Source organism: Trichechus manatus, unplaced genomic scaffold (genome assembly GCF_000243295.1).
Source record: "Trichechus manatus latirostris isolate Lorelei unplaced genomic scaffold, TriManLat1.0 scaffold00074, whole genome shotgun sequence".
NCBI classification, from domain to species: Eukaryota; Metazoa; Chordata; class Mammalia; order Sirenia; family Trichechidae; genus Trichechus; species Trichechus manatus.
In genome coordinates this window covers 12,569,708-12,597,002 of record NW_004444010.1, presented here as the reverse complement: position 1 = coordinate 12,597,002, position 27,295 = coordinate 12,569,708, and the positions used below count along the sequence as shown (strand labels likewise).

Sequence of the window (27,295 nt, the reverse complement as noted above, 5' to 3'; positions counted from 1 at the left end):
GCGGTCATTGGTGGTAGCCAGGCACCATCTAATTCTTCTGGCCTCAGGCTGATGAAGTCTCTGGCTTATGTGGCCCTCTGTCTTTTGGGCTAATACTTTCCTTGTGTCTTTGATGTTCTTCATTCTCCTTTACTCCAGGTTGGGACCAACTGATGCACCTTAGGTGGCCGCTTACAAGTTTTAAGACCCCAGACGCCACTCACCAAAGTAGGATGCACAACATTTTCTTAATAAGCTTTGTTATGCCAATTGACCTAGACGTCCCCTGAAAGCATGGTCCCCAGACCCTCACCCCTGCTACTCTGTCCCTCAAAGTGTTCGATTGTATTCAGGAAAGTTCTTAGCTTTGGTTTAGTCCAGTTGTGCTGACTTCCCCTGTAGTGTGTGCTGTCCTTCCCTTCACCTAAGATAATTCTTGTCTACTCTCTAGTTAGTGAATAACTCTCACTCTCCCTCCCCACCCTCTTAATAGCAGCCGAGTTCTTAACCACTGCACCACCAGGGATCACTTGGTGCTTAGGATTTAATATTTTCAAGCCTCTAAATGATTTTATCAAACTATGTTTGTGAAACTGAGAGGTACCTCCAATCAAGAAGCAAAATTGGGTGAGTATGGTGCCTTGACTCAACACTGAGACTTCATTTTCCTTCTTCTGGGCTCGCACATTCTTTTGTTAGACTTTCCTTTCCTAGGTGTCAGTTCCTGAGAAGGTTTAATCTAGCAACTCATGGTACAGTTATTTCTCTACAGACCAAAGTTTCAACTCATATAATAACTTATTTTGTTGTGTGTTGTTTGATCATATTTTGTTTGGTTTGATATAAATCCTTTATGGAATGAACTAATATATAGATGTCGTTATTAGGTGCTGTTAAGTCAGTTCCAATACATAGTGACCCCAAGTACAACAGAACGAAACATTGCCTCGTCCTGCGCCATCCTCACAATGGTTGCTATGTTTGAGCCCGTTGCAGCCACTTTGTCAATCCATCTCTTGAGAGTCTTCCTTTTTTTAACTGACCCTCTACTTTACCAAGCCTAATGTCCTTCTCCAGGGACTAGTCCCTCCTGATAACGTGTCTAAGGTACATGAGATGAAGTCTCACCATCCTACCTTCTAAGGAACTTTCTGGCTGTACTTCTTCCAAGATAAATTTGTTCCTTCTTCTGGAAGTCCATAGTATATTCAATATTCTTTGCCAATACTATAATTCAAAGGTGTCAATTCTTGTTTTGACTTCCTTTTTCACTGTCCGGCTTTTGCATACATACGAGGTGATTGAAAATACCATGGCTTATGTCAGGTGCACTTTAGTCCTCAAAGTGACATCTTTGCTTTTCAACACTTTAAAGAGGTCTTTTGCAGCAGGTTTGCCCAACGTCATGCGTCTTTTGATTTCTTGACTGCTGCTTCCATGGGCATTGATTGTGGCTCCAAGTAAAATGAAATCCTTGACAATGTGATTATTTTCTCCATTTATCATGATGTGGTTTATGGGTCCAGTTGTGAAGATTTTTGTTGTGTTTGTGTTGAGGTGTAATCCATACTGAAGGCTGTAGTCTTTGATCTTCATCAGTGAGTGCTTCCAGTCCTCTTCACTTTCAGCAAGCAAGGTTGTGTCATCTGCATATCACAGGTTGTTAATGAGTCTTCCTCCATGTGGATACCACATTCTTCTTCATATAGTCCAGCTTCTCAGATTATTTGCTCAGTATGCAGATTGAATAAGTATGGTGAAAGGCTACAATCCTGATGCACACCTTTCCTGATTTTTAAAAAGGAAATATCCTCTTGTTTTGTTCAAATGTCTGCCTCTTGGTCTATATACAGTCTCTGTATGAGCACATTTAAGTGTTCTGGAACTCCCGTTCTTCACAAATGTTATCCATAATTTGTTATAATCCACACAGTTGAATGCCTTTGAATATTAAATAAAACATCTTTCTGGTATTCTCTGCGTTCAGCCAAGATCCAACTGATGTCAACAATGATATCCCTTATTCCACATCGTCTTCTGAATCCAGCTTGTGTTTCTGGAAGTTACCTGGGGATGTACTGCTGCAACCGTTTTTGAATGATCTTCAGCAAAATTTTACTTGCGTGTTATATTATTGATATCGTTTGATAATTTCCGCATTCTTTTGGATCACCTTTCTTTGGAATGGGTACAAATATGGATCTCTTCCAGTCAGTTGGCCAGACAGCTGTCTCTCAAATTTTTTGGCATAAATGAGTGAGCGCTTCCAGCATTGCATGTGTTTTTGAAACATCTCAATTTGTGTTTTGTCAGTTCCTGGAGACTTGTTTTTCACCAATGCCTTCAGTACAGCTTGGATTTCTTCCTTTAGTACCGTCGGTTCTTGATCATATGCTACTTCCTGAAATGATAGTACATTGACCAATTTTTTTTGGTGTAGTGACTGTGTATTCCTTCCGTCTTCTTTGATGCTACCTGCATGGTTCAATATTTTGCTCATAGAACCTTCAATATTGCAATTCGAGGCTTGATTTTTTTCTTCGGTCTTTCAGTTTGAGAAATGCTGAGCGTATTTTATTTATAAATAAACATATCAAAAATATCATGTTTGTGTGTGTGTTGTTCATTAACAAAATTAAAGAAGAAATAAATGCAAGATGGCCTACTTATTGAAAGGACAGTCCCCTTTTTATCTAGTCTGTTAAAGTCTCATGTTTTAAGTTGTTCTTCTCTTCATAAATTGATACTACAGAAACTCAACTCAGAATAGCATTTTCCATAGTTTATGTTTTGTCCAATATAATAATCTCACTTACCCTATTAGAATTTTAGTGTGGTAGTAGTAGGGGGAAATGTTAAGTTTGATGACTGTGTATGCATTGAAGAACAGAATGGATTAAGTTTTGTGCAAGATAATGGAGCTCCTCTCATTTTAGCCAACTCTAAGTTGTTCAGTGTCTGCTTGTGTTTTGATGAGATTTCAAGTCATTGCTTACCTTGATTCAGCTTCATCTATTCCTCTGGGTGACAGAACTATCCAGAAATTCTAAAATACAAATATCTAACTCCCTGCTTATTCTGAATTCCTGTTAGGGCTAAATACAATTTATTTGTAAACACACATATGGCCAATAAAGTTTAGATAGAGCGGATGATTATAGAAACTCATCTTGTTCAGAAATCCCTGGGGCTCAAGAGTAATGTCAGCCATTGTTTAAGTCAGAAGTTCGGGTTTAGCTATAATACAGCAAAGATTTTTCTTTATATGAAATATCGATCCTATTAAATATATAATTTTCCCCTTGACTTTCTATTTTATAGCTCCTAGTTGTCTTTTAGGAACCCTGGTGGTGCAGTGGTTAAAGCACTCTTCTGCTAACCGAAAGGTCAGTGGTTTGAACCCACCAGCTGCTCCACGGGAGAAAGATGGGACAGTCAGCTGCTATAAAGATTACAACCTTGGGAACACTATGAGGCAGTTCTACTCTGTCTTATAGGGTTGTTATGAGTCGGAGTCAACTGACAGCAATGAGTTAGTTGCCTTTTATAGCCTCTAGCTGTATTTTCCTCAATTTTTGTCAGTAATACTTTACAATTTAAAAATGAAAATAAAAGTTAATATTTTAGGTTTTTATTTTTAAAATTTGATTAAACATAGCATGGTGGAGAAAGAAAGTTGCTATCAGTAATATAAGTGTGCCTATAACTTATGCAAATGAAATATAATTTTTACTCCCAGTAGTCTTTCTGCTGGAATAAAATAGTTTGAATACTTTAAGCTGCTGACAGCTTACATCGTCAAGGGACTAAGTGGGTGGCCCAAGCCAGGGAGGTCTTAAAAAAAAAAAAGCCCATTGCCATAGAGTCGATTCCGATTCATAGAGACCCTACAGGACAGAGTAGAACTGCCCCATAGAGTTTTCCAAGGAGCGCCTGGTGGATTTGAACTGCCAACCTTTATGGTTAGTAGCCGTGGCACTTAACCACTATGCCACTAGGGTTTCCTGGGAGGTCTCAGACAATCCCTAAAAAAGGAAGAAAATGTTCTTTATCATATGAAAATGATTAGCTAAATATTTGAGAATTTCTTGCCTCTATTAAACTCTTCACCTTCTACCTTCTCCTCCCTGCACTCCTTTTAGCTATTACTGAGTTAGTTCCACTAATGGTGAGGTATTTGGTTTCAGAGAAAAACAGGCAAGTAAGGGGGGAAAAAAGGAAAATAGTTCAGAAATTTTAATTGGAAGAAGAACCCAAGGGAACTTAACAACCAGTTCCCCCTTACCACAGGATAGAAGTTCCTTTAAAACAAACAAAAAAACTATAAGTACAACTTGCTTCTTTCTCTCTTCCTTCAATTATACCCCTAAACACTCATGTTCCTTAATACTCTGACTAGGTATGGCATCAGCCACACCTGTTTTTACAGTAGTTCAAAAACATCACTGCTTTTTACTTGATGGACTATTGGACAATGTCTCCAGTAGTGAGAGAAATGCCAGACTGATATGATGCCTTATAGACAGCAACAAACAAAAGCAAACAAAGATTACTCCACCAGTAAGATATTTCAGCTAGAGATTATGTTGTATGAAATTTTGTGATATATGTTTGGTTTCAGGAATGAGTTATCAGGATTCTATGTAGTCAGATTACTGGATGGAAAAGAAAAAAACAAAACAAACAACAAACATCCTTCACGTTTCTAATTCTGCTGTTAATGCTTTGTGTGACTATCAGAAAACACTTTGAGCACTTCGTTACCTGTTGAAAATGGTTATCTCCACGGTAAAGAGTAAACTATTACAAGAAAATTTCATGGCACCTTGGTAATAATAATAATAATTGATTAGAATGTTAACAATAACATGCTAAAACCTCTTGAGTGAAATTTCTTAAAATATTTGTAGCAAATATTACTGTTACATACTTCGTGGAGAGATTGACACTAATTCAACCCCTGCCCATGTCATGTGCTTTCACATAAATTAGGTCACTTAATTGTAATATTACCTTTCTGAGGTGGGTCTTATTTGAGTCCCTGTTTGCAAATGAATAAAGTGATTCTCATGGAGATTTAGTAACTTACTCAAGGTCACACATCTATTAAGTGGAGAAGCTGACCCACTCAAAACCAGATCTCACCTGACTTCAGAGCCCTGTGTCTTTTTAATCCACCATATTGTTCTTGTGGCCAATGCCTTAGCATTCTGACCATGGACTTTCTGTAAAATAAATTAGCAATGAGACCAGAGACAATAAGCCAACTCACTTGTGTTATTTACCAGGTTGCGTAAGGGCAGAGGATGTCTAGGGCAGGTGAATGCAGCAGGAATGAGCTGGAGGCAAATGCCTTTCCCTAAGAAACTTTCCTGTTAATGAGAGAACTGTGGCCTACACTTTGACCACATCAACAGCTCTTGTTGTGTTTTCTCGAAAGGAGACAATTTACTGACAATCTGAGATGAACTGTGCTCCCAGGGCCACCCTGGCCTAGACGTCCTTTCTGTGATTTGTGTTTCTCTGGGCAGACATTTTAGGAAAAGGTGCAGCACTTAGGGCAGATGAATCAGAAATACAGATTGCAGTGCTTGGTGAGTGGACAGGACTTTTTTTTGCAAAGAAGGCATCCCTTCCTTTGGTACTTGAGCGTAGGTGGGATTCTGAACCACTCACCATCTTCTCGGGGCACTGTTGGGCCATGTCCAGACCACACCGTCAAATGCAGCATCCCTAGCTTTTTCAATTTTTAAATTAAAATTTTAAATTATTTACACAAAACATGTGAGGAAAGGCAGCAGATATGTGACAGCAACATTATTGTCACTGGGGTTCTCAGGTCTCCCTGGTCACGACTACGGAGACAAGAAATGGGTGACAGCGAAAGAAGAAAAGAAAGAAGAAGCTTTATTTGGTGGCTGAGCAAAGGAGCACACCAGGACTTATGTAGCCAAGATGGCTCCCCGAACAATAGCTGAAACAGCTTTTATTAGGGGCAAAAACCAAGGAAGGGTCGTGGCTGGAAGGATCAAGGTTGTTGATTGGTCTGGCCCAAAAATATTTTCCCTGGGTGGTTCTGTCATCTGTACTTGCTCAGTCCATAAGGCGGCATCTCTCAAACTGGATCTTAGGCTCAGACCCTTTGCTTCTGAAAATCTTCCCCCGATCTTGGGCTGCTAATGTTTGGTTCCATCCAGTGAGAGAAAAGTTCCTGGACCACCCAGAGGACAGGGTTGATGGTTCTGCGCATATCAGGTGAGCCAGATCTGGTCTTAACTGGTTCTGTGGTCTGTGACCCCAGCCTCTTGTTATTCTTACCTTGGGTAGGAAGTCAGCTGACTGCCTAAAAAACATCTGGAGAAACCAGTTAGAAGAGGAGGTGGCTCATGCTCCTCTACTTACAAGGAAGCTGGGGGTTGGTAATGGTGCCCGGCGGCTGTTGGCCTCGTTACAATACTTCATTGTCAAATTAAGGACTGTATTGCCATTAAAGGTTCTCATATCGATTATGTTTTGGGGGGCTTCCAAAGAATGCAGAGTTGTTTTTGTTATGGTTGTTGTTTTCTGCTTGCTAGTGGTTGAAACTGTTTGTGAACATATTAATTAGATTGCAGTTCCAGTTTCATGACCTGATTTTGGAAATGTGAGATTTCCTAAGCTGCCTGGAAATAACCTTTGGGTGACAAATAGATGGTCTGAGATGTTTGCTTTGATTTTTATCTTCAGATGAATCAAAATCACAGTGGGAAGAGAAAGCAATATGATTCAGCTTTGCTCACTTTCTAATAGGAACCGTTCTGTGTTTGAATGTCACAAATCCATATATATGTAACCTGCCTTTACAAAGATGTCTTTAAAACCCTTCTGAAGTTTACTTGAAAGTGTCACCAGTCTCTGGGAAACTTACTGAAAATGATAAAATGAAATAGGACTTTAAGCATAACTAGTATAAGCTAGTTTAAATTTTATAAATTTATTTTTTATGTTTCTCAGGGGAAAATGACAAATATAAAATGTAAATTAAGGGATATTATTAAATAGTCTTATAATTGTATAGGCCATAATAATAAACCCAATAATGTACCATGAGTTTAATAGAAATTATGAATTCCTTTCATCCTCTCTAATCATTGGTGCTTTCAGAAGTTAGCACAGCATCCTCTATAATATTCTTGGTTTTCAGTGCTCACCATTACTTTGTACATTCCTCTCTTTGTGGGATTTTTGCTACAGCTCTAAAACTCTAAATAAGTTACTAGACAGTCCTAGTCACTTATAAGTTTACTTCATTCTTTCCTGCCTTGGAGATATTCATAGACTAATGGGGAAAATAGCCACAGAAACAATTATAATATAGTGAGAGGCCCTGAGTGTGCAAATGGTTAATGTGTTTGGCTGCTAACCATAAGGTTGAAGGTTTGAGACCACCTGAAGGTGCCTTGGTAGAAAAGCCTGGTAGTCTACTTCTGAAAAATTGTCATTGAGAACCCTGTGCAACACTTCTACTCTGAGACACATGGAGTTGTCATGAGTTGGAATTGATTCAATGACTACTGGTAGGGAGAATGTTAATACAGATGTTATGGAAGTCCAAAGGACAAAGCAACTTAGCTGGCTGGGTCCAAACACCTTAAAGAAGTCTAGAAATGAAGGACTGAAAATGTACTCAATGAATTTGAGAATTGGAAACTCAACTCCTTTGAGTCCCCCCCCCCCCCGCTTCAAATCTGAATATGAGCAGGCTGGACTACATGATTGCTATAGTGCTGTAAGATGTATGATTCTCTATCAACGTGCTCATTTCTGTCTTATTTAATATACATTGGGGAAACAATATATTGATGAACAAGGTTGTCCAGGACTGAACCCTGATGCTTTTCAGATATATTTGTCCCCTCCTGTAGAAAGCCCTTAGCCTCTTATCTCAGCCTTAGGTATTTTGCTTAATCAATTTATTTTCTCCAAATCCTAGCTTTTAAATATCAGCCTTTTTCATGGGTAAGAGAACACTGTGCCATTTAATGCTGATATCCACAGGAGCTGAGAAAACATATCCCACATACCATTTATGTCTCTCAGGTCTATGCAACTCTTTTTTATTAAAGATTTACAAGTCAGGCCCTTTTTTCTTCATCTAACCTCCATCTAAGCCAAATAAATTATATGATGTGGAGTTCTCGATATCAGGAACTTTGTTGTTGGGATGCTTTGTGTTTGCTCAACAAGTTTAAAATAAAGAAAATGGTTTACATAATGGCATAATGATGAGGAGACCCGTGATGTTCTAGAGAAGTAAGGAAAACTAGCAAGCCATTAGTCAGCAGGTTGAGTAAACTATGGTGTTACTGAGAGCAGTGGAAGCAACCTCTTACAACTCAAAGTAAAGCATTGGAGTCGTAAACCTTTGGACGTTTCAATTCTAAAAGAAGCAAAAAAATGTTGAAAAATCTCATTTTTTAGAAAATAATCTGCAAAATTTGGTTTTTGAGAGAGGTTGAAAATTAAAGTGGGTCAGGATGTCACATTTTAAAGACAGTCTGCATTCTACCAGGACTTCACTATATGTCTTTTTGCTTCAAGGAACTTTCTATGACCATCTCACCTCTGAAACTTGGTAGTAACAAATCGTTTCTATTTTATTCATGAATGTTGCCACCTTGACTACTTTTTTCTATTTTATATCCCCTTTACCTAGCACAGTGTTATACTTAATAGGTATTCTAGAAAGTTTTCCTTAATGGTTATGTGCACAGAAAAAACTTGTGTAGTCAGGGGATAATTTAAATATGTTTTACATTGTTCAAATAATGTTACTGAATAATTATTGAATAATAATTTATATTATTGATCAATAACATTATTTTAGTAATGTTATTGCATCAAGTTTTGGGATGAGACAAGGGATTTATATTATGAAAGTAAAGGTAATAGTAACAGCATTCACATTTTGAGAGGTTATTAATGCCAGGTGTAGACTAAGCCTTTTTATATACATTATCTCATGTAATCCACTAAAAAATCCATGACAAGGTTTTGTTACCTACCTAGTAAGCTTGCAACTTGAGTAAGTTATCTAACCTCTCTGTGCTTAAGTTCTCCCTCTTGTAAAATAGGAATAATAAATGCTTCCCACTTCACAGGGTAGCTGTAAGGATTGAGAAAAACCAGCCAAGTGCTTAGAACAGCAGCTGGCATGTCATAACCAAAAACCAAACCAAACCTGTTGCTGTCAAGTTGATTCTGACTCATAACAACCCTATGGACAGAGTAGAACTGCCCCGCAGGGTTTCCAAGGAGTGCCTGGTGGATTCGAATTGCTGACTTTTTGGTTAGCATGTAATAAGTAAGCAATAAATGGTATTCATTGTTACTGTACAGATTAGGAATTGATGGGGCAAAAGATTAACCAGGTTGCGTAGGGTTTTCCAGTTGCTCAGTGGCAGACCCATTCTAACCTAGTTTTCACCCATCAGCTCTATATTGCTTGAAGGTCTAAACTGCCTCTTTTGTACCACATTCTTGGACCTTTGTTGCACACACCAGAGACAACACCTTGGGTTTTGTCTGAATTGAGGGATATACTGCCTTCCCCTCACCTCTCAAGGCTCACCTCAAGAATCCTTTCGAAAAACTGCTGTACCCTCCCAGGTTGAATCAGCTCATAGTACCCCGTGTAGGATGGATTTTTTTCTTTATGAGTTGTCTTAACCCATGTTCTTCATCATTGAATCTTCAGTTCTTAGTAGAGTACCTGTTACAGAGTGGGTGCTTGATAAATGCTTTAGAGTTAAAATTACATTTCCGGAATTGTGTCCCTGGTATTTAGTCCTTTCAAAATTAATTTCAATTTTTCAGGAATAGTCTGTGTGTTTGGGTAAGTAAAATTCCTATAAAAATTTTCATCTTGAGCATAAATAATTCCAGCACATCATCGTTTGTAACCCTTGGGAGAGTTCAAATGTATTTGCAGAAGCAGCCACCCTGCAGAAATGTGTTTATCTGCAAAATCCAAATGCTATTGCTCCAAATCACCTCCTTATCTAAGACACTAATTATTTCTTCAGAACGAATAGCTGGTTCATTCCCTTTTGTTTACAAGAATCTTCTTCTGCTTGAAGATGTGTGTGTTTTATCTTTCTGGCAAGACAAAATTGTGTAAATAAACTCTGCAGCTGGTTGTGGTTCTTGGTTATGTCCATTCCTGCATTTATGACATTTGTGTTATATTTTAAATATTTTTCTTCACAGTACATGATCTGGCCCTTGGACATTGACCAGCCTCCACTTATAGGTCTTCTGTCCTCTTCTTGAACATCTAGCATGCCATTGTCAAACTAAGCTCTAAAAATCATCTCTTCAGTAGTATCTTTTTTCTTGTTAAGAAGATGTTTTAGCTCTTTATTGTGTATAATACAACATAAGGCCCTGCCTCTCTGGCCACTGTCTTTCTAATTTTATAAGCTAAGTGCTAGTTATTAGTATTAGTATTATTTCCCCTAATATTTCATCATACATATCCTACATTTGAGTTTTTAAATATATTCATTCACTAGTATAGTAGTTACAAACTTTTTTTTAAGTCACAGACCCTCACTTCAAACAAAAGTTTAGGAAATTACTTAAAGTATAAAATAGATGTGTCAGTTGTTGAAGAGTAGCTTTATATAAGTGCTGCACTTTTGAAGTAGGGCTAGGGAAGCCGGAGCCCAACTAGTCAACAACTGCAATGATGACTCCCTCCACTCCTTCCTGTAGCACCTTGGACGGGGCTTCAAGGAATCTGAAGATGCTGTCCTACTGCAGGACAGACTTTAGACTGGAATGCACTTCCAGCCTATTTCCTTTTGCCATCGCAAACCCCTACTAATCCATTAGGACTTGGCTTGCTTAGTCTTCTTTAAACTCCAAGTAGAGTTAGACCCTCCTGTTCTCTCAGAGCACCTGTACTTTCTGTAGCATAGTTTGCACTGCTGTAGTAATTGGTTTCCTTTGCAGAGAGGCAGCCTACATAGTGGCTAAGAGCACAGACTCTGAAGCCAGATTGCCTGGGTTCAAATCTGGCTTCACCACTTTCTAGCTGTATGACCCTGGACAAGTTGTTGAACCATTGAACCCCTCTGTGCCTCAGTTTTCTCCCTTTAAAGTGAGGATAATAAGAACTTTTACCTTATAGGCTGTTCCTGAGGATGAAATGTTTTAACGTATATTAAGTGTTTAGAACAGGGCCTGACACACAGGTGTTCCACAATTTGATTCTACAGAGCCAGCTGTGCATGTGTCTCAAGTTGGGTGCCCTCCGAAGCAGGCCTTGAGAAACGGATTTAAATGCAAATGACTCATTTGGCAAGTGATTCCAAGAAAAACCAGTGGGGCAGTGGAGAAGTGAGGGAAAGGGAAGAAAGCCAATATAGGGTATGTTAATGATCAAGTAACTGCTGTGGGCAACTGGGGCTCAGCGCTACTGGGGGCCTATGGGAGATGATGTAAAACTTGCTTCACTGTTGTTCTGTCTAGGTATGGGAACACTGGAATATTTATTTTCCAACTCCCGTGCTTCATTGGTTAAGCACTATTCCTAGGATTTAATTTCTGGCATTTCAGCCTGGCCTAGAAGCAAGCAAAAGAAAACATTAGTTGGAGTGTTTCACGTGCTTAAAGTAGGAAGGCATTGGCATGTGATTGCCAAGGGAAAATGGGCAGGGCCCTAACAGTGATTACTCCAGGACTATGAGCAGAATTCTTCAGGACCCTCTGTATTCTGTTTTCTTTTTTCTCCCTGACCAATATTGTATGTATCCATAGATGTTTGTGGAATGAATGAATAATTCAACACATGGTTTCATCTAATTGACCTTCAAAGGTCTTTGTAATTGTATCTCTTCCTATCTATTATCCCTTAATTCTCATGATTCCCCATCCAGATCCCTCTTCTTTAAGTCAGTCTTTCACTGTTCCTATACATACCCGCTAATTTCTGTACATGGGATGCCTCTGCCGTCTGTTCTGTCTATTCAAACCCGACCCATCCTTCAAGCCCTGCCCCTCATTTCATCTCTTCTTTGAAATCTTCTTGACCTCAGATAGTTCACTTCTTTGACATCTTATTAACAGAAAAGACTGGACTATTTAGTGTTTGATTGTCTTGCTGTCTGGCAAGTTCTATAATTGACTCAAGTATCGGTGCTAAATACCATCCATGTCTTATATACCTCTGGAATTTGTCAGAGACTTGGGAACATCATACATAGTCCAAACCAAACCAAACTCATTGCCGTGAAGTCGATTCCGACTCATAGCAACCTTATATGACAGAGTAAAACTGCCCCATAGGGTTTTCAAGACTGTAAATCTTTATGAAAGCAGAATGCCACATCTTTATCCCATGTCCTAACACTACTAAATACTGAGAAGCAGGCTTTGGAGTCAGACAAGCATGATTGCACTCCATTCTTCCATTTGTGAGCTGTATGACCTTGGACAACTGTGTAACTTACCTTCACCTCTTTTTCCTCACCTAGAAAATATGGCTAATAATCCTATCTCATCATGCCATAAGGGTTAAATGAGATATTGTATGCAATGTGCTTAGCATAATTCTTATCAAACATTAGGTGCTCCATCAATGAGATCTGCTAGAATCTTTTAGTTATCAAGTAGTAAATATCTTACAATTTCTCATTGTTACTCATCTTCAGCTTCTCATTTTGATATTGCTTTGATTTTAGTTGTTTTGAAAAGGAGACCTAAGTGACATGTCAAGAAAAATATTGATATTTGAAATAATGAAAATATCGAGAATTTGTACAAAAAATAATTTCTCAGTTAAACCTTTAACATGGGTAGAATGTGCCATAATTTTTGTATCTTATTAAAATATCAATCATGTCTATTAGCAAGGTTGATAATTGAAAACTTTAAATCCTTTTGCACATTGGAATACTTTTCGTCTTGCCTTATAGTGAAAGATCAAGAATCATTTTATATATTTATATATTCCTTTGTCAGAGAACACCCTGGAAAATTAACCCCAATACTTCAATGTTTTAAGAATCTAGAGCAGTGTATCTCAGTGCAGTGGAGATGGTGAGGGTTGGAGAAGGTGTCATTAGGGAAGGTAGTTATGCATCAGAAACACCTGCAAGAGTTTGTAAAACTAGCATACAGCCCTTATCCTCCCATCTCAGTGACAAGGAGTCACAAAAATCTGGAGGTTGAGGGATGAGTATGGAAGAGGAGATGTCATGTTTACTTTGACAAAATTTTCAATGGGTTTCATATGCCATCCGTCTCTGTTAGCAGGTAGTATTATGTAAGGTAAGGAGACCATGCTTTACAGCCATATTGAACTAAGTTCAAATTCCAACTCTATTAATCTGATTTTGAGCAAATTAACTTTTTGAGTATCACTTTTTCATAAGAGAAAAATACAATAGTACTTAATCACTCCAATTTGTTGTGAGAGTTCAGTGAGATAATACACCATTCATTTATTTGTTTAAGCATTTAAGGCAGCCAAGAAAGATACATAAGCATAACTTACAGGTAGAGTGATGAGGGAAAGGCAAAAGGAAATAAAGTATGATGTGAATACTCACATGCATATGTAACTAGGTAAATAAAATTATTTTATCTTGGCAAATGTACCAGAATTCCTCGTGGGGGAGAGAAATGCCTTTGTTGGAAGAGATACTTTGAAGATATCCTTGGAGTAGGAAGAAGATCCTTTGAAGACTCGGTACAGGCTGATGCTCAGGTGCTCTGAGTAGGGAAGCAGCTTTCTAAAGAAAGGAGAATTTGCTTCTACAGAGCCAACTATAATGGAGAAGACAAGGAAGAGAGATTACAAGAGAAGGTTAGGAAAGGTTGAGGACTTTTGTATTCCCTCCATAAACAGAACTCATCCCAGAGACTGTGCGGGGAGTGGCAAGGGGAGACCACTAATTATATACGCTATACTTTGTTGTTGTTGTTGTGTGCCGTCAAGTCAACTCTGACACATAGTGACCCTATAGGGCAATGTAATCTTTATGGAAGCAGGCTGCCATATCTTCCTCCCACAGAGTGGCTGTTGGGTGGGTTCGAACCATTGACCTTTCGGTTAGCAGCTGAGTGCTTAACCACTGTGTCACCAGGGTTCCCTATACTAATTGTGTTGTTGTATGCCTTTGAGTCGATTCCAACTCATAATGACCCTATGTGATGGCGTAGAACTGCCCCATAGGGTTTCTTAGGTTGTTATCTTTAAGGGAGCAGATTGCCAGGTGTTTTTCTCCCATGGAGCCGTTGGTAGGTTTGAACTGCTGACCTTTCTGTTAGCAGCCTAGTGCTTAGCCACTGCAACCACCAGGGCTTCTTAGGAGGATTTAAAGTAAATGATTTTGATGATGTAGGTGGTATGCAAATCAAAAAGGAGCTGTGTTGTTTTTCCAGGAAAGGTCAATAATCCACACCCCTGGGTAATTATCAGAAACCTGGAGGTGAGTTTTGGACTCTTACTGGTCATGAAACTGGGAAGTCCAAGTCGGTCTTGTCTAGATCTCAAAAGGGCAAAGATCCCTCCAACTTCTAAGAGTTAAACAGACCATAAAGTCCAAGGGTGTGTCAGATGGAATACAAAGTTCTGACTAAGCTTCCTAGGAGCCAGTGTAAATCAGGGAGCTTAAATACAAAGTGCAGTGTTCATTAGATATAAACAACTCAGTGGTTTAGGAGAAGCATGCCTATTTAGGACACTAAGATCAGAAAGATATTTGTCCTCTGGATGCTCATTAAGAGGAATGAGATATACAAAAACCATACCACCCGATACTTAAGCTATTTAAAACATTTTAGTTCCTTCCCTCTCCTTTTCCATCCCCACAAGTTTCTGTGAAGAGTAGCATATTTGAAAGCTCTTTAAAAATAGTAAATGCAATTGTTAGTTAATAATCAAAAGATAGAAAACCTATTTACCAGATTTCATTAAAATCTGATTCAATATTATTGAAGGTATTGAGGTGTTCATAAGTGGATAATCTGAATTAAATATGTGTTCCTTATAAGAAAATGTTAGATCTTTGAAGTTACTGTCTTAAAATTAGAAGCATAGCATTCTCATATACTTTGGATCCTCTCATAGACCATCTTGTTTTTGTTACCTACCCTCAAGACGATTTCAACTCATGACTGCACGTGACAGAGTAGAACTGCCCCATTGGGTTTTCTAGGCTGTAATTTTTACTTGGAACAGATCGCCAGGTTTTTCTCTGACAGAGAGGCTGGCTGGGTTTGAACAGCCAAACTTTCAGTTAGCAGCCCAGCTCTTAATCATTGTGCCAGCAGGACTAATTTAGACCATCTGAGAACCAGGTTTTAGCATCCTGGGTCCTGCTCCGTTTGTAATGACAACAGTAGTAAAGTGTGATGCAATCCTATATGACTCTTAGGTAGATCTGAAATCTCAGAGGTAAATGCTCTGGAGGTTGGACATGGACTTGTGTAAGAGCAGATGTTTAAGTGAAGCTTCCAAGCAAGGCTGCTCCCACTGGGATCTGTTGATTTACAAAGAAGTAGGCTGGTCATATTGGCTTCCTTAGGCTTAAAATGCTTCAAGAAAAATTAAATTAATAAGGAAAGTGTAAACAATGAAAATGATTGTGAAATAACAAACCATCTGGAGGAGCAGGTAAACATTAAACCCTCTGGAATTTATGAAATTGTTTGCATTTATAAGACCAGGTCATATCAGTTGTTTTTTCAACAAATATATGATATGGCTGTTACCTACTTTCCCCTGAAATAATTCCTTTGATAGTTAAAAAAATATATATATATGCTACATAAAACCAAAAAGGATGGAGTTCTAGGATACAGGACATAGATCCTCTGCACTTTTCTCTTTTCCTATTATTTCTTTTTCCTGGTGAATTGGCTGTTTCACATTGTTGCTAAGAATTTGACTCTAGTACTAGAATAGTCAAGTGTTTGGCTGGGCTGTGAGTAAAAGATGTTTGATTGGCAGATGAGTCCATCTGTGTCAAACAGCTTTACCTTGAGAAAATTCGTGACTTTGAAAGCAATCACACATCAAAAGATTTCTGAAGATTATAGCCACTTTCCCCTCCTTCTCCCCAGAATCTATTTTCATTCAGCCTCGTCATGAACATCTCCTTTGGGTAATCTGAGTTGCAAGCTTTCCTCATTCTTCCTGTATCCCTGATTTCATCAGAGCTTCAAACAAGACAGGCAAAAGATATAAAAAAAAAAACTGTTTCATTTTCAAGGAAATGGCTTTTCAATACCTGATTCTTCACGCCTATTCATCACTGCTAAGTGCTCCAAAAGTGCTGACTACAGTATTCAGGAAGCAACCGGTACATCAGTCTCACATCTATTGTTCTTAAACCAAGGTCTCCAGTGCCTTTCACAATGTACTTTGCATCAACAAAATGACGCGTTAGGAACCTTTATGCCTAGCGTGGAAAAGAACCTCCTTCATTCCTACGTTGTCTAAAAAAAAAATCTCAAATCAAAATACTTCAGGGAGGAGTAAATATTGTTTCATATATTATATATGTGATTGCACACATGAAGAGTAGAAACGAGTGCTCATTTCTTGGACATTATATTATGAATTTAACTATAAAACAAACAAGAACTAAAATCAGATTACTGAATACTTTTCCTTTGCTAATTTATTCAAATGTAATCTTGACTAATCTACTATTTTGTTAACATATCTTCCTGATTAATAGGTTTTTCCTCTCTTATTCTGCTCTACAAATTCTATAGCTGTTAGATTATTTAAGCTAAATCCACTAAAAATAAATTTCCTAAGGTTAACATTATTCATCTTTCTCAATTAAAGATACCAGTAACATCCTCGAGTTAACTTAGTTCACGTAGAAATTTGGCATACTTTTTTTTTTCCGTGTCTTTATTTTATACCCTCCCTTGGATATTTGTAACTTTTGGGGGCATATTTATCAGTGTTGTATATTCCTGAAAACTATGTTTAAAATATCTGTATCTCCACTAGTAGAAATGATAGGGCTGAATCAGATGGATAAATAATAGCATTTAAAGTACATTTCAAGGAAATCTATCATCTGCCTTAAGCCGTTTTGCTATGACACAATTTTTACAATATATAGAAAAAATTTGTATCTTATTTTACATATTTTTTTTACAAAGATTAGAAAAAATACGTTCTTTGGCAGTTTAATCGTAAAATGCTCTTGAATGATTAATTGGTTAATTTTATATGATATCCTTATTTGACTGGCAGTAGTATTTCTCATGGAAATATATGTACTTTGAGAGATCCAGCAAAATATCAAGAAATTAAATACAGAGATTAAAGTGTACTGTATTCCTACATTAACGTTCAATTCTGATTTTACTCTTTGTAGTTAGATTGAAGAGAGAAGAATAGTTTTATTTTAGAATAAGGGAAGGCTAGAAAGCATGCTGTCTGATGGTACCTGTGCCTATATAGTCCCAAGAGGAGCATGGCACATGAATACCTGAAGCCTCCAGGAAGCTCAGTATGATATTCCCAACCAAATAATTGTGTGCTAACCTCATCCAGGAGCCCTGATGGCATAGCGGTTAAGAGCTTGGCTGCTAACCAAAAGATCAGCAGTTGAAATCCACCAGCCACTCCTTGGAAACCCTATGGGGAAGTTCTACTCTGTCCCATCGGGTCACTTTTAGTCATAATCGACTCCACGGAACAAGTTTTTTTGTTTTCTTAACCTCATTCATGGTAATCGTGTGCGGTATCGCATTTGCATCTGCCATCCAGTTTTCAGGGTAAAATACAGAAACTATTTTGGAGATTTCACATAACATCTTGAGCTGCATTAATAGAACTAGAATGACCCACAATGAAGGAGTAATGAGCACACTTGTCACTGTATCATTCAGAACTCAGCAGGAATATTGTGTTCACTTCTGGGTTGCAGACAAACTGGAGAGGAATCAGAGAGTGACAAGGGTGGAAGCAAACTCATGCCTTATCACATGTGAAGTACTTGAAGGACTGAAGTTTATAAAGAAGAAAAAATGATGCAGGAATTGAAAGACTTGTACTGGCACTTGTAGGAGATTTTTTTTGTGGCTACGAATCTGAAATATGATTAGTGGGTGCATCTGCATTAAGGCAGAGTTAGCTTCAGAATGGGGCTGAGTGTTCTAATAGTTGTTGTTAGGTGCCCTGAAGTCAATTTTAACTCAGAGCAACCACATGTAACAGAGTAGAACTTCCCCATAGAGTTTTCTAGGCTGTAATCATTACATGAGCAAATCTCTAGGTTCTTCTGTGGACCTGCTGGGTGGGTTTGAACTGCCAACCTTCACATCAGCAGCTGAGTGCTTAATTGTTGCACCACCAGAGCACCTGTACTAGTAGTTAGAACTATGTAAAAAGAACAAGCATTTCAGGCAAGGAAGGAGGGGTAGACAAATGTGTATTGTTCACAATAAAAAAAATCATGAGTACATTATAAGATCTTACCGACTTGCTAAAATTTATCTTTTTTCTGGTTGGCTTAAAACTTTGTATGTCTTCCTAAGTTTCCACTCTTTTTTATTGCATGTTAACATATTAAACCATTTATAATTCCTCTCTTTGTGCTCATGAAAGATACATCCTTATAGAAATGCATATCCTGTGTAAATTGTTCCTGCCTTACAGTAAATCTGTTTAAATGAGTCATATGTTTCATGACTCCCTAGGTTTTAACCTGGCTTTTTTTGATGATTTATGACATGATCAAATGATCATAAAGGTTAATATATGCAAAATATGATGTCTTTTTGTTTTAGAAAATCAAATATTGGATTATATTAATAAGATTAGATTTTACTATTTAATTCTATCAGTTTAAATCAAATTTCAAGACTTTCAGGGTTTATTTTTAATAAATTTTATGCTTTAAAACAGTTATAGGTTTACAGAAAAATCACAAATATAGTTTCCATATACCTCACATCCACTTTCCCCTAATGTTAACATCTTACATCAATACGGTACATTTGCTACAATTAAATAAACAAATATTGATACATTATTATTAACTAAAGTCCGTATTTCCTTAGTTTTTACCTAGTGAGCATCCTTTTTTGGTTCCAGTGTCCCATCCAGGATACTGCATTACAGTCAGTCATCATGTCTCCGTAGGCTTCTCTTAGCTGTAACAGCTTCTCAGATTTTCCTTATTTTTGATGACCTTGAAAGTTTTGAGAGCGCTGGTCAGGCATTTTATAGAAAAGCTCTCAATTGTAATTAGTCTGATGTTTTTCTCATTACCACACAGATCATTCTACCATTCTCCTCATGCTTATCTGAAACCTCTAACTCCGACAGTGAGGAACCTGGCTCCCACCATTTGCCATTCACTTACTTTAATTGTTAATTCTAGTATACATATATAGAATATCATAATTATTAACTTGAACCCCTGTGGGGAAACAACTTTATCAACTAGAGTACAGTGCTTATGTGTAGTCCCTTTTGTCTTTAGTCTTAAAGACTCCACTTATTTCCAAAGTTACTTAGGTCAGAAACTTTTTCTACCACCCTGTCTTAGTCCTCTAGTGCTGCTATAACAGAAATATCATAATTGGATGTCTTTAACAAAGAGAAATTCATTCTCTTACAGTCTAGTATGCTAGAAGTCCGAATTTAGGGCACCAGCTCCAGGGGATAGCTTTCTCTCTCTGCTGGCTCTAGAGGAATGTCCTTGTCATCAATCTTCCCCTGGTCTAAGAGCTTCTCAGCACAGAAAGCTCGGGTCCAAAGGACATACTCTCCTCCTGGTGTTGCTTTCTTGGTAGTATGAGATCCCACTCTCTCTCTGCTCACTTTTCTTTTATATCTCAGAAGAGCTTGACTTAAGACAAAACCTAATCTTGTAGATTGTGTCCTCATTAACATAACTGCCTCTAATTACGCCTCATTAACATCGTAGAAGTAGGATTTATAACATATAGGAAAATCATATCAGATGACAAAGTAGTGAACAATCACACAATACTAGGAATCATGGCCTAGCCATGATTTTGAGGGACACAATTCAATCCATGACACACTCCCTTAAGTGAATTTGTTTCATACATTTATAATATAGTTAGATTGTTTTATCACAGTCTACATTCCATCCTGAGATTTTTCAGGGCTTTCTGGGATTTGTTTGTTTTGTTTTCAGTAGAACAATCAATCTTTATGAAATGGACAATGCTGTAGCCTAAGTTTGGGATGTTCTCCCAAACATTGCAAAATTCAGTCTGGAATAAAGCCTAATGGGAACTACACTGATCAGTAACAGTAGAAATGACAGAGAAAAAAGAGAGAGGTGGAAAGGGAGGGAGAGAAGAAGTAAGGTAGGAAGTGAGGCATAGAGGGAGGGAGGAAACAAGGAAGGGAGTAAGGAAGGAATGAAGGAAGGAATGAAGGAAGGAATGAAGGAAGGAATGAAGGAAGGAATGAAGGAAGGAATGAAAGAAGGAAGGAAAGAAGGAGAATTTATGTGTAACTATACACCTTCCTTCTAGGAGTCAAAGAAAATTATGAGCAATCTAACAACAGGCAAACAGAAGAGATGCTTCATTTATCCTGACTGAAGTTGAAATAAACGAAGCTGAATTTTTCTTGAAGGCTTAGAAAAATTCAATATTATTTTTCCTCCAAGCAATGGTTTTTACTCTGTAAACTCTAATGACTTTAAGATATATTAGGGTCCCAGATACTATTTTTTTATAGGTAAAGATTGGAGTAATCAACTTTATATTGTTCACAGTAATTTGGGTCATAGATAATGGAAATTTTCAGATATTTTCACAATTTTAATTTAATTTTTAATTACTCTATTGTTTTGTTCTCTTTTCTAACAAATGTACTCCCCATTTGATGACTATATCTGTAGTAAGAAAATGGATTAAATTGAATTTTACCTTATTTACTTAAAATCTCTGCTTTCCCTTGAAGAGATGCTAAAGAACTCTATCATAACCTGAGTAACTTGTAGGATTTACCTTTATCGGTTGGACTTTGGCCATGCTGTGGTTTACCAGTTGTCCTTGTAATGACAAAGGAAAACAATGGTTTGGTATCAGGCATTAAAACAACTATTTTTCAGTGGCTTGATTAGAAATGCTGAAAAACTAGATTTTCAGTAATACATATTCAGGAGACCTGGGGAACCCCCAAGACTATTACCCTGAGATACCCTTTAAACTCTGAACTGAAACTACTACTCCTGGAAGTTGCCTTTCAACTATATAACAGATTGGCTCATAAAATAAACAATACCACCCGTGAGTACTGTGCTCCTTTTATAAAAAACAAAACAGAATCATCTTTTTAAGACCAAATTGTCAATATTTACCTAAAGCAAATATGAGATGGTCGGGGGTGGGGGTGGGGATGGGGGTAGGGAAGCTAGAATAATGGAAACAGAACAACCAAAACAGAAATAATGAAAATGTTGATGCAATGTGGAAAATGTAATCAATGTCACTGAACAATATATAAAGAAACTGTTAAATGGGAACCTTATTTGCTGAGTAAACTTTTACCAAAAACTCAATAAAATATTAAAAATACTTTTAATGAATGGCCTAAAGTAAACAACATCAAAATTCTGTATACAATAGTTAATGTGCCTCCAATTTGCATTTAATTTTGAATTAGTCTGAAATCTGATACAGGAAAACCTATGATGTACAAATTATAGTACTCAAGAGCAGTTGCTTTCCCTGGGGCTCTAACAAAGTGTCATATCCAACAGTGCCTTTGTTAGTTGTAGTCTAAAGTTTTAGAAAACTTTAAAAACAAAAACAAAACCCTTTTTTTTTCCCTCTAAATCCAGGAAGAAAAAAAATACAATATAAACATAATAAGGTTGGTATTGATGTCAGGTGTCTTTGAGTCAATTTTGACACATAGCAACCCTATGTGACAGAGTAGAACTGCCCCATAGGGATTCCAAGCTGTAATCTTTATGGAAGCAGATAGCCAGGTCTTTCTCCCACAGAGCTGCTGTGTGGGTTCGAACTGCCAACCTTTCAGTTAGCAGTTGAGTTCTTAACCATTGTACCACTAGGGCTCCCTACAATAGGGTTAAGGTAGGCAAAATAATGACTATATTAAGTTGATCTTTGACAACCCCTTTCAGCTTCAGTTCGTACAACCTCTTACTACATCCTGACATCATTCCTCCACACCAAAAACACTTATCTCCATTCACCATTCATTTGTAGGCATTGGGATAAAATGGTGCCCAAAATCAGACATGGTTTCTACTCACATGGAGTTTATAATTAAGCGGGGCAGACAGGCATTTATCAAATTATCACACACAAACACACACACACACGACATATGAAGATATAACAGGGAAAATGCTATGGAAGAGAGGTATGCAGGGTTTAAAGAGTCTATGAAGGGGTATTTGACCTGGCTGGGAAGATCAGGAATGGCTTTCCTGAGGAAGGAATATTTAAGCTCGGCTGCCAGCCAAAAGGTCATCAGTTTGAGTCTACCAGCCGGTCCTTGGGAACCCTTTGAGACGGTTCTGTTTTGCCCTATAAGGGTCGCTATGAGTCAGAATCGACTCAATGGCAACAGGTTTGGTTTTAATTTTGGGTATGAAAGATCAGTAGGAATTAACCAGAAGAAGAAAGACAAGAGAAAGAATATTTTGTGGTAAATGAACAAGTGGTGAATGCAAAGGAAGCCAAAAGAGCCAGCTTGGAGGCAGACACAGAGGTGGGAGATGAGGATAAGCAGGCGGATGGGGGCTAGCTCATCCAAGCCTTTGCAGTCATGCTGAAGATTCTACCTTACGCTGAAAGCAATGAGCAGCCATTGCATTTCTAATATCAAAGGGAAAATCAAATGCTAGCCACCAAAACCTCTAATATTTCCAATTGCTAATTATGGATGAGAAGGGGTATACTTGTTTAATCCACCCATGCATATGTATGTAATTGCATTTATATATAGAATCTTATTTTCTACATTTCATTTTCATAGCAGCATTAGGAAAGGCCTTACCTGTCTCCTTGTGTTCGGTTTTGTTTTGTTTCTTATTTATATCTCTTATTTCTTTGCCCTCTGTCTCGCTAGCACTCATGTACTGCATTCCATTTTCCAACTCTGAGGTGGGGAAAGGTATCACAGCAGGTGGAGAAAGAGAACGTGGCAGAGGATAGGAGAGAGGACAACTGCATTTAAATATTCCATAGCTGTGATCATACTGAGTGTCTGTCTAGGGACTTCATCTTCCTATTCTCTTTTGCCATCTTTACTTAAAGCTAAAAGGAGTCAGGTGCGGTACCTTTCCACATTAGGCTTATGCCACAGCCCATTAATTGATTGCCTTCTTCCACTACCCAATGACAGTGCACTCTTTTCCTGAATTCCAAGCATAACCTTCTGAATAATACATAGTTCGTGAGTCTCACAATTTACCTCATTGTCCTTCCCCCTCCTTCCACAGGGACCAGTCTACAGAGCAAAGCCCAGCCTATCCCTCTCTACACTAAAGATAGCTCTCCAGCATCTTTAGTACAAGGTTTCTCAACCCTGCCTGCCAAACCCAACTACACCCTGTTCCTGGGAAGTGTTTTGCAGCTCCTTAAGTATGCCATGTTGCCTCATTTGTTTGGTCCACACTGTTCCTTATAACCAGAATGCCTCCTCCTTACCCCTTATTCTGCCCAGTTCGACCCTCCTATTCCTTTGAGAGTCATCTGAAAGCTTGTCTCTTCTGGGAAGCCTTCCCGACTCCTCCCCGAGTGTTGCTTTGCAAGTCTCTGCTTCCCCTGCAGCAATGCCTGGCTTTTTGTTTTGGTTTTTAAATACCACTTCTCAAACATATGTGCGTGCTATTTTCAGGTCTGTCTCCTACACAAGACTGAGCATTTCAGGGGGCCCCTTTGCATCTCTACCTTATTCATTGCGTACCGTAGCACCCAGCAGAGCTTGGCACCTGCTTGGTATTCCATACATGTTTCTTTAATTAATGAATTAACCCATATTGTCTGTTTGTCTAATCAATTGTTCTAAGCCCTTCATGCTTGTTTGAACAAGCAGGGCTCTAACTACTGAGACTCTCCTCCACACCCGGCTACCTCATCGCAAATAGAAAGGCTTTTCCTTATTTAGGTGTTTCTAACTTTTTTTTCCCCCTATACTCATAGGTTTTCACAAAATGAAGACTTAGCCAGTTCAGTCAGATTGATCTGAGCTGACTAGAGTATATTTCTGGATTTTACAGATTCATTTTACATGTTCTTTTCATCCCAACACTCTTTCCATCTCCTTCCACCTAGATAATAGTAAAAACATTAAGTTTTTACTTTGTGCTAGGCACTGTGCTAAATTATACTTAATGAATTTTGCTTAATCTTCATGAATATCCTTTGAAATAGGTTTTACTATCTTCGTTCTGCAGGTAAGGAAACTAGAGCGCAAAGAATTAAGTAACTTGTCCAAGCTCTCACAACTAGTAAGTGACAGCTGGGATTCGAACCCAGGCCTATATGGCACTCTTTACCTGTTGCATTCGCGTCAACTTCAACTCATGGCGAACCTGTGTCGGAATAGAACTGTGCTCTATCAGTGGCTGGTTTTTCAGAAGTAGATCACCAGACATTTCTTCTGAAGTACCCCTGAGTGGACCTGAACCTCTACGCTTTTAGTTAGTAGTCGAGCATGTTGACCATATGCACTACCCAGGGGCTCCTATGACATTCTAGTCTATATATATTTCCTCCCTCCACACTACACTCACCCCGCTTGTTCGCTTCCAGTTCAAGGACCCACTTCTCCAAATGTTTGCTCTTCCTGGCCAGTTTTGCTGTGGATCTATTTCAACAACTATATACTTCTTGGCATTCACTTGGCATCTATCATTTTTAAATGCTCATGGTCATTATCTTTTCATGTGTATAACTGTGTCTCCTCTTGGAAACAAGACTGGGAATTTTCTGTTTTTTAATTTTCTCTCCCTGAGAGATTGTAAAGCTTGGTAGTTGTGGACTCTGGAGGCATGTTTTCTGGGCTTGTATTCTGGTTCTTCTGGCTCTCTTGTAATAGCTGTATCACCTTAGGCAAGTTTCTCCACTTTCCTATGCCTCCATTTTCACATCTGTAAAATGGATCAAATACTCTCCATCTCAGAGGGTTGTTGTAAATATTAAATGAGTTAATTCCCCGAAAGCACTGAGAACCACACCTGGCACGTAAGCCACTCAGTAAATATCATTGATTGTTTTAGCCTGTAGCAGTCCTTTGCACTCAGATAATGTCCCTAAGTCTCGGTTGAGTGACTGTTTCAGCCTGTCTTCCCATCCTGTACTGTAGCCGCTGGGTACTGCATCCTTCTTTGAGCGTTAACTAGTGTGGGCTTTCTTTCTCTTCTCTCTCTTTCAATGAGCTCTGCATCTCTAACCCTGGGTGATAGAAATATAGTGGAATCTTTTTCAGCTCAGATTTCTTTTGGGGTTGCCACTAAGCACTTCATGGAGTAACCCTTCTCTTCTGTCCTCAGGCCTGCTGAGATCATCCACTCAGCAGCATGTCTGACACCTGCTGCCACTCTACCCAGCCACTTCCTTAGTAACCTGGCAATGCCCAGAGGGCCAGTGCAAGCTTGGAGCCCTCTGACAACACAGTTTGCAATCCTCAAAGTGACAGAGCCTTTCCTCTGAATTTGGCAACCAAAGCATGTACACTTTAATATTTATCAATAGCCGAACACTACTGGAAAAGGAATGAGAAAGAGCCTCTGGGTTAATCACTATCTCTGATTTTATAAAAACAGTTAAGCCATGTATAAAATAACTCACAATAAAATGCCTATTGTTCTGAGGACTTAGCTTTACTGAGATACAGTCACCATGTGATGGGGTGAACAATAGGTTTTCTTTCACTCCCTAGTACATAGAAAATATAAAATCAGATGCTTTCCTTGGCCACCAACATCAGTTTCATATTAAGGTTCTGCTTTGTTTAACATCATGTTGTTTTTCTAAAAATCTCTAAGGGATCTTTCAAGAATATGACTCAACTCTAGCAAGATAAATATATTTTATTTCAAAGCACACTCATTTGAAATAATTGTGAATGATGAACAGAGAAAAAAATCTTTTTTTTTTTTAAATAACAACTATTATTCTAACTATTTCTATCCCAGTCGATTATTTGGAAATGAATTACCATCTACAATGTCTTCATCTGGCTTCTAATTTTCATGCAATTTGAAAGGGTTATGTTTCTTACCCAAAGGATCGTCTGATCAAATCTCCGAAGGACTGGCTTAGGCATTTTGATTTAACAGGCAAATTTACACTTTGTCATTTCAGGAAGCATTAAAAAAAGAAAAATCTGATTTGCATAATGTGTAGACATAGTATCCTGAGACCTAGTCTCTGTAAAATTTTAGATTAGATAAATGATCTGATTTTATAAATATAAGTAATTTCCCTTTTGTGATACTAATATTAAGTCCCTTTGGGTACAGAGGTTTATAAGTATGTCCAAAGAATGACTTATCAGTGAATTATTCTATTTTGTAAGGAGATACTTACTACATCTCTGAGAAAGAAAGCTTCTGGCTTTCTCTGCATTCTCAAACATTTCTGAACAAAATAGGAACAAACTGGTGCTAGAAAATATGCAGTGAGCAAGCAGAAGTCTAAAAGTATGAAGAATGAATGCATATAAACATGTACAGTATTCACTTTTAGGAGTTAACCTATGTTCTAATATTGATACTATGTTACCAATATGAGGAACTCTGGTGTGCAGTGGTTGGAACATAGTTGGCAGTCCCAACCCACTAGCTGCTCCATGGGAGAAAGATGTAGCTGTCTAGTTTTGTGAAGATTCTAGCCTTGGAAACCCTATGGGGCAGTTCTACTCTATTCTATAGGGCCGCTATGAGTTGGAATTTACTTGATGACAGCAGGATCACTAATATATGTCTTCTTTCTAAAAGCTATTAAAATAAATGAACACCCCCCTCTTTCTACTCTGCATTTTGCAAATTTCCAAAAATACATAACTAAATACATAAAACCCTTATTAATTACCACTTCCATAATCTGGATTGGGGTTATTTGATTTACCAGGACAGGAAACCTACTTCAGGTGGGTAAGCAGTTCTATAAAGGAGCATGTTTAAATTGTTTTCATTGAACAAGTCACAAATTAGGGCTAGTAGCCTGTTCATTATACGAATATTGTCATTGGACAGCCTCATAAAACAAAACGGGACTAATGAGGCACAGCAGTCCAGGGACAAGGACTAGCAGGCAGGAGGGGACA

At 38.1% G+C, this 27,295-nt stretch overlaps 1 protein-coding gene and 1 pseudogene across 1 annotated transcript in view; both read left to right on the top strand.

Annotated features, from left to right (window-relative positions):
- Positions 1–27,295, top strand: part of PDE4D (phosphodiesterase 4D) — an 889,016-nt gene that overhangs the window by 219,339 nt on the left and 642,382 nt on the right. The gene's annotated exons all lie outside the window — the stretch shown is intronic.
- LOC105756495 (protein phosphatase 1 regulatory subunit 7-like) overlaps positions 17,469–27,295 on the top strand; it is an 18,051-nt pseudogene continuing 8,224 nt past the window's right edge.